Source organism: Mus caroli, unplaced genomic scaffold (assembly GCF_978045245.1).
Source record: "Mus caroli unplaced genomic scaffold, Mus_caroli_1 scaffold_13, whole genome shotgun sequence".
NCBI classification, from domain to species: Eukaryota; Metazoa; Chordata; class Mammalia; order Rodentia; family Muridae; genus Mus; species Mus caroli.
Genome location: NW_028227268.1, coordinates 48,173,832 through 48,188,866, shown reverse-complemented (window position 1 = coordinate 48,188,866; position 15,035 = coordinate 48,173,832). Strand labels below are relative to the sequence as shown.

The following is a 15,035-nucleotide window of genomic DNA, read 5'->3' as shown; positions in this document are numbered from 1 at the left end:
CATGTGATCCTGATGCACCCAAAGTCTCAGAACCACTAGTTCTAAAAGACATAGGTCTAGGGTCAGAGGGAGACAAGGAAAGAGGTTACCTTTCCCATTGGTGTCTCTGTCCACTTGGACACATGCTCTCTAGCTCTCTCCCTCCCCCCTCCCACACATACACACACAGGGTGCACGCAGGGTGGGGGAGCAGGCATAGACCCACCCTTGGGAGGACAGGGATGCCTGCTGTAAAAGCCACAGGTAAAACTTATTTTAGTCCATGTAGGATAGGACCAGGTTTGAGGCAGCTAAACAGAGTTGTGTTGCCATAGAAACGCTGCTCTCACACACTCCCCACTTCCCATCTGGCCCTTGCTGGTGACCAAGGAGAGCTTGTTTGCTGTCCCATCACCAACCAGACTGCTTAAGTTGGGAGAAACTTCCACAGCAAGTTATGCAACAGGACCATCTGGGCAGAGATGGGGGATTCCCCCCTCCCAGTGGGCCAGGAACCTGATGTGCCCTGGGGGTAGAGCGGGGAAGATGGAAAGCCAAGACAATAGTACTGAGAACTGACAGAGATCACAATTGAGCAGCTAAAACCCCTAGCTTCACAGGAGCCCCATCCTGAAGCACTTAACAGTCAGCCTGTGTCTATGTTAAAGTGACCAAGACCCACCACTCCCCACTGGAGTGAACGCTCACTCTTCTTCTTCCTGGCCCATGTCCTAGTAGTGACAGCCCCAACCCAGGCTGCTTCATGAGGGAAACCCACATTCCCTAGAGCCATGCTCCCCAGCTTTCCAAAGAGAAAACCCAGCCCTGGAGCCTGGAGCCCAGAAACAGTCTCATAGTGGCTACCCAAGATCACAGGCTAGGACAGTCTAACACCTCTTGAGAAACCAGGCTAGAGACGCGGCCATACTGTCTAGCACAGAGCCCCTTGCTTCCCTTGCAGTCGGCCACCCGTTCTGTTCTCTAAGCAGTAGGACAGGGAAGCTGGTGAACATCTGGTTTAGCTCCACCCTGGCCAGCTCCCTTCCTCTCCTCTATCTGCCTCTGTCCTTACTTCTTCCTGCACCTTGATAACAGGACTTAGGATAGCTGGAGTGGAAGAGGTCTCTTCTCTATTGATCGAGACTGCTATCGGTCCAAGAACTAGAAAGGACAAGATTCAGACACACACAAACTACAAACCTCCCTTTCCATATATCAACTTAGCTGTGGCTACTGCTATGCCCTCACCTGCCTCCCAAAGCTGACCCAGCACAGCCTCTGCCCTCTGCCCTCTGCCCTCTGCCTTCTCCCTCTTCCACTCAGCCCTCTTTCAAGCAGCCACTGCTTCTCCTGATGAGTCTATCCCTAGAAAGCCAGAAGGTTGATCAAGGGTGGGAAATGGCACCCTCAGGTACCCTAGGACAAAGATAAGGGCACCTCCTTTGGGAACTGGGAGGCTGGCAGAGAACAGAGAAGAGGCAAATTTTCCATGAGAGAAGATAAGATTCTCTGGGCTCAATTGAAAACTTCCACCTATGCCTCTGGAGATGACTTATGGAGATGACTTAGACCTTAACTGGCAGCAGTCTTGAATCTCCAGGAACAACCCTGGGGATGAAGGAGAATGGTGTGATGAGATTTCTCACGCCACTCATTGGTGGACACAATGCATAGTCATGCTATCTAGTCCCATGTCCACACCCATGGGTCCAGAGTAAATGCAATTACTATCCAAGATCTAGGAATCCCTAACCTTTTCCCATGCACCTGCCTGCCTCCCCTGGATGCTGGATCAGCAACCAGGACCAGGAAATGATTAAGACCACACAAGGTAGCTTCCAGTCAGAAGGACTTCCCAAGTGATAGTGGGGCAGGAAAGAACACTCATGGCCAACGGTTTCCTTATAACTCCCAAGGTGGGTCTAGGAGTCCAGAGGGGATAGGAGATGGACACAAGGATGGCTACTACCCTGCAAAAGACTCAGGGTACACATGGGCCTTGACTCATGCATTAGAACCCCCCTTGCCTTGGTATCTTGATAACATCAAGTATACCTATAACAGGCACACTCATGGTTCCTCTTGGCACACTCTTGCTTCCATCCTTACCTCCTATTTAAGAGCTAAATGCCTATTGTTGGTTAAAGTGTGTCCCCTCAAAAAAGAGTATGTTGACATCTCAACCTGTAGCACCTATGAATAGGGACTTATCTGAAAGTAGAGTCTCTGCAGATGTGATGGAGGTTCAGATGAGGCTGTGAGCAAGGACATTAACATGCCCAGTGACCGTGTAAGAAGAGAAGGCACTGTAAGCTTGCAGGCCCACATCACACAGTGGCATGATAGACTTAAGAGTGATGTGGCTGCAAATGGAGAGATGCTAAGCCATCATGCCAAATGCCAGCAAATAGAAGAGACAGGAAGGACCCTTCTCCGGGGGGGTGGGGGGACAATCAAGCCACTGTGTTTCCATTGACATCTAATTGGATGTCAGAACTGAGAAAAGAAATGTCTGTTGTCTCAAGCCAGTTCTGGTACTTGGTAAGAGCTACCCTGGGGAAGCAATACGCCAGTTCTCACATCTACCCTTACTTAGCCTTGTGATTGAGAGACCAGGATGAAGAAGGTGAAACTACAGATTCTACCTCAACCCCACTGCCCACACGCTGATCTGCTGAGCCTGACCTTGTCCTGCACTAGCCCTCTTGACAATGACATTTACATATGAGCCAAGGCCTCCCCCAGGACACCAGGGCCAGATCCAGTCACCAGCTGACACAAAGATAAGGTGAGAGCCCCATGCTCTGTGGAGTTCCTGCTCTTTCTCTCTCACTCAGCAAACACATCACACATGCGTAGGTGAAATTGATGTGATTCTATCCAGGGACAACCTTGAACACTCTCATTTGTTATAAGCAAAAGGTAAATCATTACCAGAAGTAATGAGTTTCTTGGGAGCCGCAGTGTCACGAACCTGAGATTGGAAACTGCCCTCCCACTAGCCCAGACAAACAGGAACATATGCTGTAAAGTCACATGGCCCCATATTTACCCAGGGGCTCTTGGAAACACATAAGGGAAGGTGCTGATGATAAGGGCAGGTGGTGGAGAGGAGGAGGGAAGATGGAGAGAAGGCAGAAGGGAGGAGGAAGGTTTTAATCTCGGCTGAAATAGAGAGGCATGCAGGCACTGAATGAGTGGCTCCTCCAGGGGTTCCTGGAATTGCAGCCCACTCGGCAGCCTGGCTACTGCAGAGCCACATGAGTTAACGTTCTACTGGGAGATTGGCTTTTTGAAGCACAGGAGATCCCAGGGCAGAGAGGAAGGTGCTAGGTGGCCAGAAGAGCCCCCCACCAGGATTTAGCAAAATGCAATCTTAACAATGAAGGACAAAGGGACCTGGAGTAGAAGCTGGGCAGAGTCCTTGGGAGGTCCCTGTGACACCATTTCAGCATCCAGGGTCCATGTCTCTACCCTCAAAAGACTGTGACCTGGGCCCCTTGCAACAGCACATTGTCTTTTGCACATCACTATAGAGAATGCCCTACAGTTAGAATCAAGTGATTCCTGGGTTCAAGTTTGGCTCTTCCTGTTACTCTGTCACGTGACCTAACCTCTGTGCCTTGACGCAAATGCAGGAGTAGTGATGTTCTATGGGATTAAAAGCAATCCTGTAGAATAAAACTATGAAGCTCTGTACTAACGTAGACTAGAGCAGTGACAAACATTGCCAATAGGATTCATAAAATGTCCATCTGGGATGAGCAGGATGGCTCAGTGGGTAAATCCACAAAGCCTGATGACCTGGGTTCAACTTCCAACAACCTCACATGGTAAAATGGAAGAACTGATCCCCACAAGTTGCCCTTTGACCTCCACCTGTAAACCATGGCATGAGGGTACCCGAACGCACACATGCACACGCAGAGGTGTGTGCACAGGTGTGCACTTAATTAAAAAATGATACCAGTAAAGTAATTTAAAAAAAAAAAAGGTAATCTATCTCTGAGTGCAGAAAGAGAAACAAGGACCTCGGCTGTTTAAATGTCTGGGAAAACACTTCATCATCTCAAATACAGCAACAGTCCTTGCCCCTGGAGGTTTGTTCTTAGGATCATAACCACCCACTGGTTAATAATCAACAACAGGAAAATACCCACCTAGTAACAGATGGCCCAGGGGCCAGGTGCAAGGCCTCCCTCTGGCAGAGAGTTCTCACAAACCTTCATCCCTACCACCCTGGCTCCCCAGCCACCCCACGGGCACTTACACTTGCTTTCCAAATTAGCCAACCTAGGGGCTTACAGACACCTGTATGCACTGAGTAGCTTCTCAAGAAAACCAAACAAAAGGGGACACCAAGCATGAGTCACAGGAGCAAAGGACAGAAATGACCCCAATGTCCCAGAAGATGAACTGATAGCCCAAACACAAGTAGTCTGTAAAATGGAATATTGTTTCACCACAAACGGGAATGATGCATGGATGGCACTATCATCCGGTAAACCCTGAAAGCGTAACGCTAAATGAAAACAGCCAGTAGCAGAGGGACATAACTAGATCAATGGTTCTCAACCTGTGGGCTGGGACCCTTTCACAGGGGTCGCCTAAGGCCATCAGAAAGCATGGATATTTACATTAATGACTCACAACAGTAGCAAAATTACAGTTATGAAGTAGCAACAAAACAACTTTATGACTGGGGTCATCACAACATGGGGAACTGAATTAAAGGGCCACAGTGTTGGGAAGGTTGAGAACCACGGCTCTAAATGGTTCTGAGAGGTCCAGAACCAGCATATCCAAAGCCAGAATGCAGATCTGTAGTTGCCAAGACCTTGAAGGAGGAGACAAAGAAAGCACGGCTAATGAGTGGCTAAAATGTAGAGCTAGACCATCATGGTGGCTGTACAACCCTGTGCATGTACTGAAGCCTGGAGAATGCCACATACTTTCAAAGAATGAGCTTCATGGTATACGAATTCCATCTCAATTTTTGAAAAAGGACCAAATGCTCCAAAAGGACTCAGCCTGAGGCACAGGGGGAGAAGAGGTAGCTTGGTAGCCAGGCTGAGCTCTGGCCCAGATGAATGGACCCTCTACTTCTTGGTGTCTCTGCTTGATCCTCTGCAGAGAAGACAGAATGGATGAGTTGACTCTTGACTCCTGTTCCCTCTACAGAACTAGTCTTCATAGGAGCATAGAATTGTGTGTCACTGGATAAGCTACGAGGAGCACAGACAGAAGGGACTTGGCAGTGAAGGCTTCATCCTCAAAGAAGTCTACCAGAAGCCAGGTGTGGTGATGCACGCCTTTAATCCCTGCACTCAGAAGGCAGAGGCAGGCAGATCTCTGTGAGGTCCAGGCACTGATCCCCAAAACAAGTTCCAGGTCAGCCAGGGCACACAAAGAAAACATATCTCAAAAAAGTAAGAGAAGGAGGAGGAGGGGGAAGGGGAGAAGAGGAGGAGGGGGAAGAGGAGGAGGAGGAGGAGGAGGAGGAGGAGGAGGAGGAGGAGGAGGAGGAGGAAAAATAATTAGAAAAAAAATTAGAAGAATTGAAGAACAAGAAGAAGAATTATTAGAAGCAGCAGCAGCCTACCAGGCCACCCAGCCCTTATTCTAGTATCCAGATTTGCTGGGATGTCATCATGTCTGCAAATGTCTGTCCATGCTAACTGGACTTGTTAAAGAGCCGAGCTCCAGCCTGAGGGAGGGAGACAGACTTACAAGAGCACCATTGTGAGTGTCTGACAGGCCTGAACTTCACTCCCAGCATCAACCCTGACTAGCTATGTGGTCAGGCTATTTCCCCTCTCTGCATGTCAGCTTCCGCATCTGAAGTGGTATCAGTCTCCCTACCCTGCCATTTTGAGAAAGGCATGGAAAGTCCTCAAAACAGTGTCTGGGTACATACAGAAACACAACAGATGATCCCCACAGCTATGGTGGTGATTGCTGTTGTCCCAACCAAAAGAAGTAAGTCTGATGGAGAAGGAGCAGGAAGCCAGTCAGAGAACAGAGGTGGACAGCGATAAGAACAGATATAAAATTTGGATAACCTGGATGTGGGTGCTCCCAAGTCTAGGAGGCTGTATGTGAGAACCCCCACTGCATCCCTGGTGAAAGACAGAAAGGGACACACAGACGCCACAAGTGTACATAGGAGCTGGGTCACTAACATCCATCCTGCTATGCTGGGGCCAATGTGGAAGGAGGGCAGGATCCCTGCAGAACTGACAGGAATGAGAGGCTACGGTGCTGGAAGCGGGCAGATTCTGCCCCCTTGATGAACCCTACAGGATGGAGCACGTATTGCTCACATATGGATACCCAGCAGGGTTGACTGACCTAGGTATTCCATCCCATCCTCATGTATAGTCCAAGGTCACCACAGAGATAATGCTTAACCTTCAGTGACTTGAATCTCCCCCAAACAACAACCCACCCCACCCCAATTCAATTCCATGGTCCATGGATACAGAGACCAGCAGCACCTGGGAGAAACCCGGGAGATGTTATCTGATAGCCTAATCATAAAGCCATTGAATAACGGATGCCTCTCTCCTTAGAAGTCAGCTCAGGCTGACCATGCCAGAAATGAGCAGCCACAACCCCACAAGAATATGTCAGGAAGGGCTATACGTTTATAGACAGACATTCATAAAGTGCTTACTGAATGGTGGGACCCTATGTTAAGGAAGAGAAGAAGAGGGAGCTATTGGAGTTTACAGGTTCCCATAAGTGCATAAACAGCAGAGGCCCATGCATCAGGTAGAGGGGTGGGGGGGAAGGTTTCACAGAAGATCGTTAGCTATGCTAGGCATGGACTCTACTAAAACCCACACTCAGGTAGCAAGAGACATATGCACCTGGGAACCTGGGAAAACTTGCTCAAGGCTAGATGGCTGCAGCATCTCCTCAGATGTGTGGTTACAGATAGCTCTGCCCTTCCCTGGAGAACCTTGAAGCTCTAAACTAGGACAAGGGTAGGAGAAAGAGCAGCCAGAAAGCACGAGGCACAATAAGGCCGTTGAGCCATGGAGAGACAGCTGTGAACCCCGGGTCACCCCTAGTGAGGTACCCACACAGGCAAGTCATCACTCCCTAAGAAGATGAGTCTTTGCTGAGCAAGCACCTTTCAGGACAGACCAAAGCATTACAGCTCATGCATGAGCAGGTGGTAGCTCTGGGCAGTCCAATGAGGGCCTCAAGACCCAGCATGGGAATGAGAGAGGATGGGTTTGCATCCCAGATCTCTGACACCAATTCTACTGGTCTTTCTCTTTACCATGAGAAATGCATCTTTGCCTGGTCTGTGTATCACTGCAGGGTGAAAGCTTGTGTCCTCTCCAGCCCTCTAAGCTTTGAGTTTGGCAATCATGGCAAACTGTCTCTGCATAGAAACAAAGAGATATACTTATGGAAGTACCGTGAGGCCCAGGGAAAAGAGAGCCTGCCCTACTGGGAGATGAGCTAAAGTATCAGAGAGAACGTGGCAGCTGTCCTTCAAAGGCTGACTGCAGCAATCCACAAGGTCTTCTCATTAACTACTCACCAACATCCCATGGGTGAAATATTATTGGTCTCATTGTGCTGATGGGGAAATTGAGGCTCAGACATGGCAAGTAAGTCATGTTACTGGCAAGTAGCAGAGTAAGCTTTGAACTAGGATAATCTAGTTCCAGAGTTTATGACCCTGACCACCTTCAGCAAAAGGGGGACTTCCATGCTGTACTGCTTCCCTGCATGGGGTGCATGCAACCCAGCTGGCTCCCGAGATGGTGTGGGACAATCTGCATTGCAACACTCCAGCTTTGACAGGAACCTAATCAGAGCAGGCCATGCCAATTGTCCTTTTATGGTAATGGCTCAAAGTTGCCTTCAAGAGAGAGTCCATTAAAGCAAAACAGAGCCAGTTAAAGGGAACCTTTGAATAATATGACAGGAGCAAGGAGGGGGGTTGAGGATAGCAACATAGAGGAACACAGGTACTTAGCAATCTTAACTCTACCTGGCTGGTCTCTGAAGCAGGGTCGGGGCGCTCTGCCTGTCTCCAAGAAGTGAACGTGAGGGCAGCAGAGAAGGCTGGAGGCAGAGAGAGGAAGGAAATGGGAGGAGCGGGCAGTGCTCATGGCAAGGAAACGAAAGAATCTCACTCTCAAGGCATTAAGGGGCAAAGCTGAGAGGGTTGCAGAGGAGGGAGACGGTTGAACAGCAAAAGGTCCAGTTTTTAGAAATATGTGTGGCAGATCTTTTGACCATAATGCAGACAGGGAAAAACTGAGTTTGCAAAAGGCAGATGATAAAGACTCAGACACAGTGGGACAAGGAAAGCTCTAACCAGAAACAGATTCCAAGGGCACCGAGGTAATCAGTGGTGACCAGAAAGGTGGCCCCAGCAGAGCTGGTAGGGCTATAAAATCAAAGGGAGCAGGAGAGAAGGTGAAGTACCCAAAGGAGGGAGGGCATAGCAGGCAAGTCACCTGCTAGACCAGAGATCCACTTCCCCAGCACTTAAGACATCCCTACCCAGCTGCACCTGTGCCCTGCTACCCTCACCACATCATCTGCAAACTGCCAACCGAGCAGCTCTTCTCACGTGGTCAGCGCCTCTGCTCGACACTACCTGGCCTCAGCTGAGAACTACATCATGGTCAGAGCAAAGGCAGCCAGCTCCCAAGGTCACGGACAGTCTCAGACTCAAACACAAAAGCACAAAGTCACAAAGGCACAGGATATCGGCACTTGCCCCAGCTGACAAGCATTTCTAAACCTGGACTGCAAGGGTGTGAGTGTTCACTTTGTGATTCGCTCAGCTTAGACGTAGGACATTTATCACAATGAAGCATCGCTTGCAATGAGTGATAAGTATGTTCCTTTGCTTCCTTTAGGAAGTAGAGACAGAGATATCGTGAGCTCAGACTTCTGTGATGGACATGTCAGGTTGACCACATGCATTTATCGCACTCACCCTGAAAATAAAAGTGGGGAAAAGGTCTGAATTGCTGTAACAGAGGAAGAGGTGGCCCGTGAAAGGGTGCTCAGAAGACAGGCAACGGATACGAGATGCCCATGACATCGTTGAGAAAGATGTAACCAAAAAGAGGATGCTTCACTCTAGAGAGCCTAGGAGGGCACCAGAAATATAGAACAAAAGATAAGGTGGAAATAGATACTAGGAAGGCTGAGCCTTTGGAGCACCTCCCCCACCCACCTCCCCACTAGCTGGATGATAACCCCTCAATCCCTATCACCCTGGGAAAATGAATCTTGAGAAAAGCTAACACCCAGATGATTCTAATGGGAAGATCAGCCTGCTAATAACCACTATCACCCCCATTACTTTGAAGCCCAGAGGCAGCAAGCCAATGTCCCCCACTAAACTCACGATGGGCTTCCTAGGGTCTCACTCTTGAACACAGAGGGAAAGCCTGAGGAAATCTCTAACATGGCACCAAAATAAACAAGAGGAACCTTAAGAATGCAAACAATGGGCTGGGCATTGGTGGTGCATGCCTATAATCCCACCACTTGGGAGGCAGAGGCAGGTGGATTTCTGAGTTCGAGGCCAGCCTGGTCTACAAAGTGAGTTCCAGGACAGCCAGGGCTACACAGAGAGACCCTGTCTCGAAAAGCCAAAAATAAAATAAAATAAAAAGGAAGGAAGGAAGCCAGCCAGCGTGTGAGGGCTGACTGGTGAGAGTGCTATGCTGTGCCACTCCACCCAGAGAGGTTGTATGGAAGGAGACAGACACACAGCTGATTCCCTGTGCCACTCCACCCAGAGAGGTTGTATGGAAGGAGACAGACACACAGCTGATTCCCTGTGCCACTCCACCCAGAGAGGTTGTATGGAAGGAGACAGACACACAGCTGATTCCCCAGTGATCCAACTCTGGGACCAAACCACAGTCCTTGACAGGTAAAGAAACCATCTTGGGCATTTCATTCGGAGCAGAGAACTTGGGAACTGAGCCAGAGCCAATGAGTGACCTTAGCCTATATCACCAGTGGGGCACCCCAGCCACTTCCAGCATCTGAGCCAGCAATATCAGGTCCCAGATACAGTGAAAGTAGAGATGGGCAGCTGGGTGGTGGTGGCACACACCTGTAATCCCAGCACTCGGGAAGCAAAGGCAGGTGGATTTCTGTGAGTTTGAGGCCAGCCTGGTCTACAGAGCAAGTTCTAGGACAACCACGTCTACACAGAGAAACCCTGTCTCAGGGGTAGATAATAATAATAATAATAATAATAATAATAATAATAACAATAATAATAATAGAAAGAGAGGAAGGAAAGATAGAAAGAGAAAGGAAGGAAGAAAAGGAAGGGAGGAAGGGAGGAAGGAAGGTACCAGCATGTCTCTTCAATGTGCCCTAGCTGAATCCCCAGTCCACAGAAAATGAGCACAGTAGAATGATTATTGTACCATAACAGGAGAAAATTATCAGAGAAACAAAACAAGAACACTTCCCATACTTTAGGATCCTGAGCCTCTCAGTACAAAAACCCAGGATAATAAATGACACAAGATCTACCCAAAGCCTCAGGACTCACAAATAAATAAAAATTCAGTGGCCCCTGGAATATATATGCCAAGGAATATGAATATGCATCAGCAGATTTTTGCAATGACAACTCTGGAATGCAAGGATTTAAAACTCTTCAAAATAATTTTAATCTATAATTTTATACCCAGACTAACTATCATCCAAATATAGGAGCTGAATCCCAATATTCTAAAATATCTTTTTTGGAACAAGAGCTCTGAAAACTGCTTTTCCTTTTACATACTTTCTTGGGAGGCTGCTATTGAAAGGGAACCATCCCTTCAAGGATAGAAGGTTCTAGATATAAGGTCTCTTGCTAGAAAAAAAAGACATATGTTAAGTGCAAGCTTTCAGGGGGAAAAACTATTGGGGGATTATAGTTGAATAAATTACAATGTTAAAACAAATAAAGGCAGGCACATAGAAACCTGTGTTAACTTTGGAAACCCAGAAACATGAATTAATCCATAATTCTAGGAAAAATAGTTACCCAGGAAAGAAACTTTAATTGTAGTTTGTTCCATGGTTTGCTAATGATATTTATGCTATGATAAATATACATTGACTATCGGATGGACCAATAGATGTTGTGACTGAGAGGACACTCTGTGTGTTGAGGAAATCTGTGTCTTAGTCACTTCATCACTTCATTGCACTCTAAAACCATCTTCCAAACCTTAGCTCTTCTGAACAAGCCGGCAGTGACATATCAGAGAAGGGGTTTCCATCTCTGGTTGAAACTAAGTAACTGCCCTGGTGGTGATGACTCAGCACCTCAAGATAACTGTGTCTGGTCTAACCAATTGACAAGTTACTCCTTATCTGTAACTCTTTCACTCATTAGAGGGACAGACACTTAAGCTGTTTCTCTACCCTGAGACAGAGCATAAGGCCAAAGCTCATGCCTGCCTTTCTTTGCTTATGGCCATGGTATATCACTGGACAAGAAATGTCATAGGCAAAAAGCTCCACCTGTGACTGAGCAACCAAGCTCAGAAAACTCAGCCCATAGTGACCAGAAGTGCCACCTCAGGTTAATAACATGCTCAGAGGCACCACCAATGAGTCAAATCCAGGGACAGCAAAGCCCTGCCTCCTCCCAGGGCTCTGACCTCCTTTCTGTCTAGGGAAGGAATGACTGGAGCCAACAGAGGACCCAGCAGCTCTTGACAGACACTGTGGCTGGAAGGTTAAGGAAAAGGGTGGATGATTAGACTACCATTGGATAAGCAAGACTCAAGATGATAAGCAAAAAGCCCCGCCCAGAGACCCCTGCCTTGCCCTCCATCGGGTCTGTCATGAGGATCCCACCCACTGTCTGGCCCTAGCAGGAGTTTAACCTGGGATATGTGTATGTAATTCATACATACATGCATATTTGTCTCAAAACCACAAGAGCAGAGGATGTAAGTGTGCCTGGTACTGAATGAACTGGAAGCAGCTCCCAGACCATGACAGCTAAGGGACTAAGCTGAATCTAACCTCCACTGCAAACGGTCTGCCCACTACCTCTGCCAACCTCAACTCTCTGGTCAACAGCCTGAGGCAGGGTTCACCCACTTCCCTGCCAGTGTGAACTGTTATTAACCTCTTGTTCCTCCTTAGCTTCCTCCTCTCCATAACCAACTGCAACGATAACAGAAGTATTGTCGCTATCCATCAGCTAACATTTGCATGCTTGTGTTAAATGCTTTGGGTATAGTATATCATTTGATCTTTGCAGTGGTCTATGGCATAGAGAGATGATAATTCTCCCATTTTACAGAAGAAACCAGGCCTCACAGAGCCTAACCATAACTAGGGGGCAGGTCTGGGATTTGAAAGGACACTGAAGATAGGCTTTAGTGGACTGCCCTGGCCTGCTGAAACCCTGGGGTCATTTGTTATCCCCTCTGTTGGAAGAAGGGTAGCTCAGATGCTTTGGGGACACCTTCCTAGACAAGCCTGAGATCCAAAGCAATGCTATCTGGGAAAGGACCTGGGGTGGGAAGCACCCTTTTCATCTTTCTTCCTTTCTACAGGGTCTCACTATGTAAACTAGGCTGGCCTGGAACTCACAGGGATCCACCTGTCTCTGCCTCTGCCTCCGTGAGCTGGGATAAATTACAGACATGTGCACCACATCCATTTTATTGTTTTACAAGAATATTTATTTTAAATTACATTATTATTATGCATATGAGTGTTTTGCCCGCATGGATGTATGAGCACAAGGTGGCTTCCTGGTGCCTGTGGAAGTCAAAAGATACAGATGGTTGTGACCTGCCATGTGGGTGCTGAGAATCAAACCTGGATCCTCTATAAGAGCAGCAGTGCTCTTAACCACTTGAGCCAACTAGACAGCCTGAGAATGTTATATCCCCCCCCCCACTGGTTAACCAACTATCAAAAGTCTTTTCAAGCCTGTAACCCCTGCACTTCACTTAGGAGACAATATCTGGACACAGTTCAAGTATAAGAACATGCAATTAATATCTGGAATATTATGAGTTTGAGTTTAACCTGGGATATGTGTATGTAATTCATACATACATGCGTATTTGTCTCAAAACCACAAGAGCAGAGGATGTAAGTGTGTAGCAGAGCAGTGGTTCTCAACCTGTGGGTCACATCCCCTTTGAGAGTCAACCAGAGTTGCACCAGAGTTGCAAATCAGATATCCTGCATATCAGATATTTATATTACACTTCATAAAAGTAGCAAGATTACAGTTATTAAGTAAGAATAAAAGGTAGTTTTATGGTTGGGGTTCACCACAACATGTGGAACAGCATTAAAGGGTCACATCATTAGGAAGGTTGAAAACCACTGTAGTAACCCTCGTAGGGTAAGACCTTGGTGGCTATCATTCTATTTCTGATATTTATGTTTTCTTTTAATTTTTTGTTTACATTTATTTACTGTAGCGGAGGGGGTACATGTAGGAGTAAAAGGACATTGTGTGAGAGTCAGCTCTCATTTCATCCTGTGAGTCCCCAATCATCCTGTGGGTCCCCAACCATCCTGTGGGTACCTGGACACAGACTCGGGCCCTCAGATTTGACAGCAAACATCTTTACCTACTGAGCCCTCCCTCTTGCCAGCCCCTTGATCTTCACATTTCTGTTGTAAATATTAATACAGAACCCTAAGGGAAATGTTTTCAGAGAATCCAGGGGCATCTAATGAAGTGGCCTAGGTGGGGGTAGGAGTCCTGCCACATCTGCTTTCTGTCTTTCTGAAGTGACATGTCAAACTACAGTGTCAGGCCCCAGAAAGCAGACCCAGCACCTGCCACGGGGAATCAGGGCTGAGAAAAGACTGGCATCTTGGGCCTTTCTGCTGAATCATTTCTAGCTGCCCCGGTCACTTAAGTGACAAGATGATACATCAACTTCAGTATCGCTGAAGGGTCTGCCCTGGAGGCAGAGCTCTTCTCCCTCGGGGGTACTGAAGGCAGCCTCAGCAGCAGCTGGAGCCACTGAGAATGAAGGATCCCTGCCCAGGGCCGCCATCTCCCCCTCCCAGATTCACTCTGTGCCCCAGTTTGCAAGACCAAATGATGGCAGGAAGAGGCCACTCCTAAGCCAGCCAAAAAGTTATCCAAGCAAGCAGACACAGCTTCATCCCCCTCATCACGGAACTGGTGCAAGCACAGGAGAGAACCACTGAGCGTCTCCCCACTAAAGGAGCTAGTCACAGCTACAGGACTCTGAGAGGGTCATGGCCGAGGCTCTGCTGGCCTCTGGCATGCTCCCAGACACTGGTTCAGCCCCACAAGTCACCTGGTTCCTCTGAACATCTGGAGACTATTTGTGGAAAGAAGAGCTCCTGATCTGTGCCCGCCCGAGGGGAAGCTTGAAGAAGCCTTCCAGGCAGATCCTGCCAACGATGGGCGTATTTACATACCAGGCTATGGGCACTCGGAGCAGGAACTGCCTGCCGCGCATCTCTGTCTTGCTTCCAGGGTGCATGCCTATGCTACAGGCCCTCAAAACACTGTTTGCTCGTTTGCATAGATCCTACACACAGCCTCTCCTCCACTTTGTTTTTTATGTGTGGGGATGTTTTGCCTTTATGTGTGTCTAAGAACCACGTGTATGCATGATGCTAGGGGCAGGGGGGCGGGGGACAGTGCACAAGAGGGCATTCAATGCCCTGAAATGAGTGTAATAGACAGTTATGATCTTTCAAATGAGAACCAGGAATCAACCCCATCTCCTCTAGAGGAACAACCAATCTTCTTTACCACTGAGCCATCTCCCTGGCCCCTTCCCATACACTTTAAGATGTCTCTACCTATAATGCCTAGCCCAGGAAAAATGTATGGAGTTGTTATGTTGTTTAAGGAATAGTGGGAAGAAAGCTCTACACATATTCAGTGAAAGTGTGTGTCTGTGTCTGTGTGTGTGTGTGTGTGTGTGTGTGTGTGTGTGTGTGTGTGTGTCAAATATTTTGAATCTATGGTTGATTGAACTCAGGAATGTGGTCCCTGGGACTATGGAGGGCCAAGCCATAACAAT

The 15,035-nt window shown here is 47.9% G+C and overlaps 1 protein-coding gene across 5 annotated transcripts in view; it reads right to left on the bottom strand.

The window, feature by feature from the left end:
* Positions 1-15,035, bottom strand: part of Rap1gap2 (RAP1 GTPase activating protein 2) — a 214,730-nt gene that overhangs the window by 108,300 nt on the left and 91,395 nt on the right. The gene's annotated exons all lie outside the window — the stretch shown is intronic.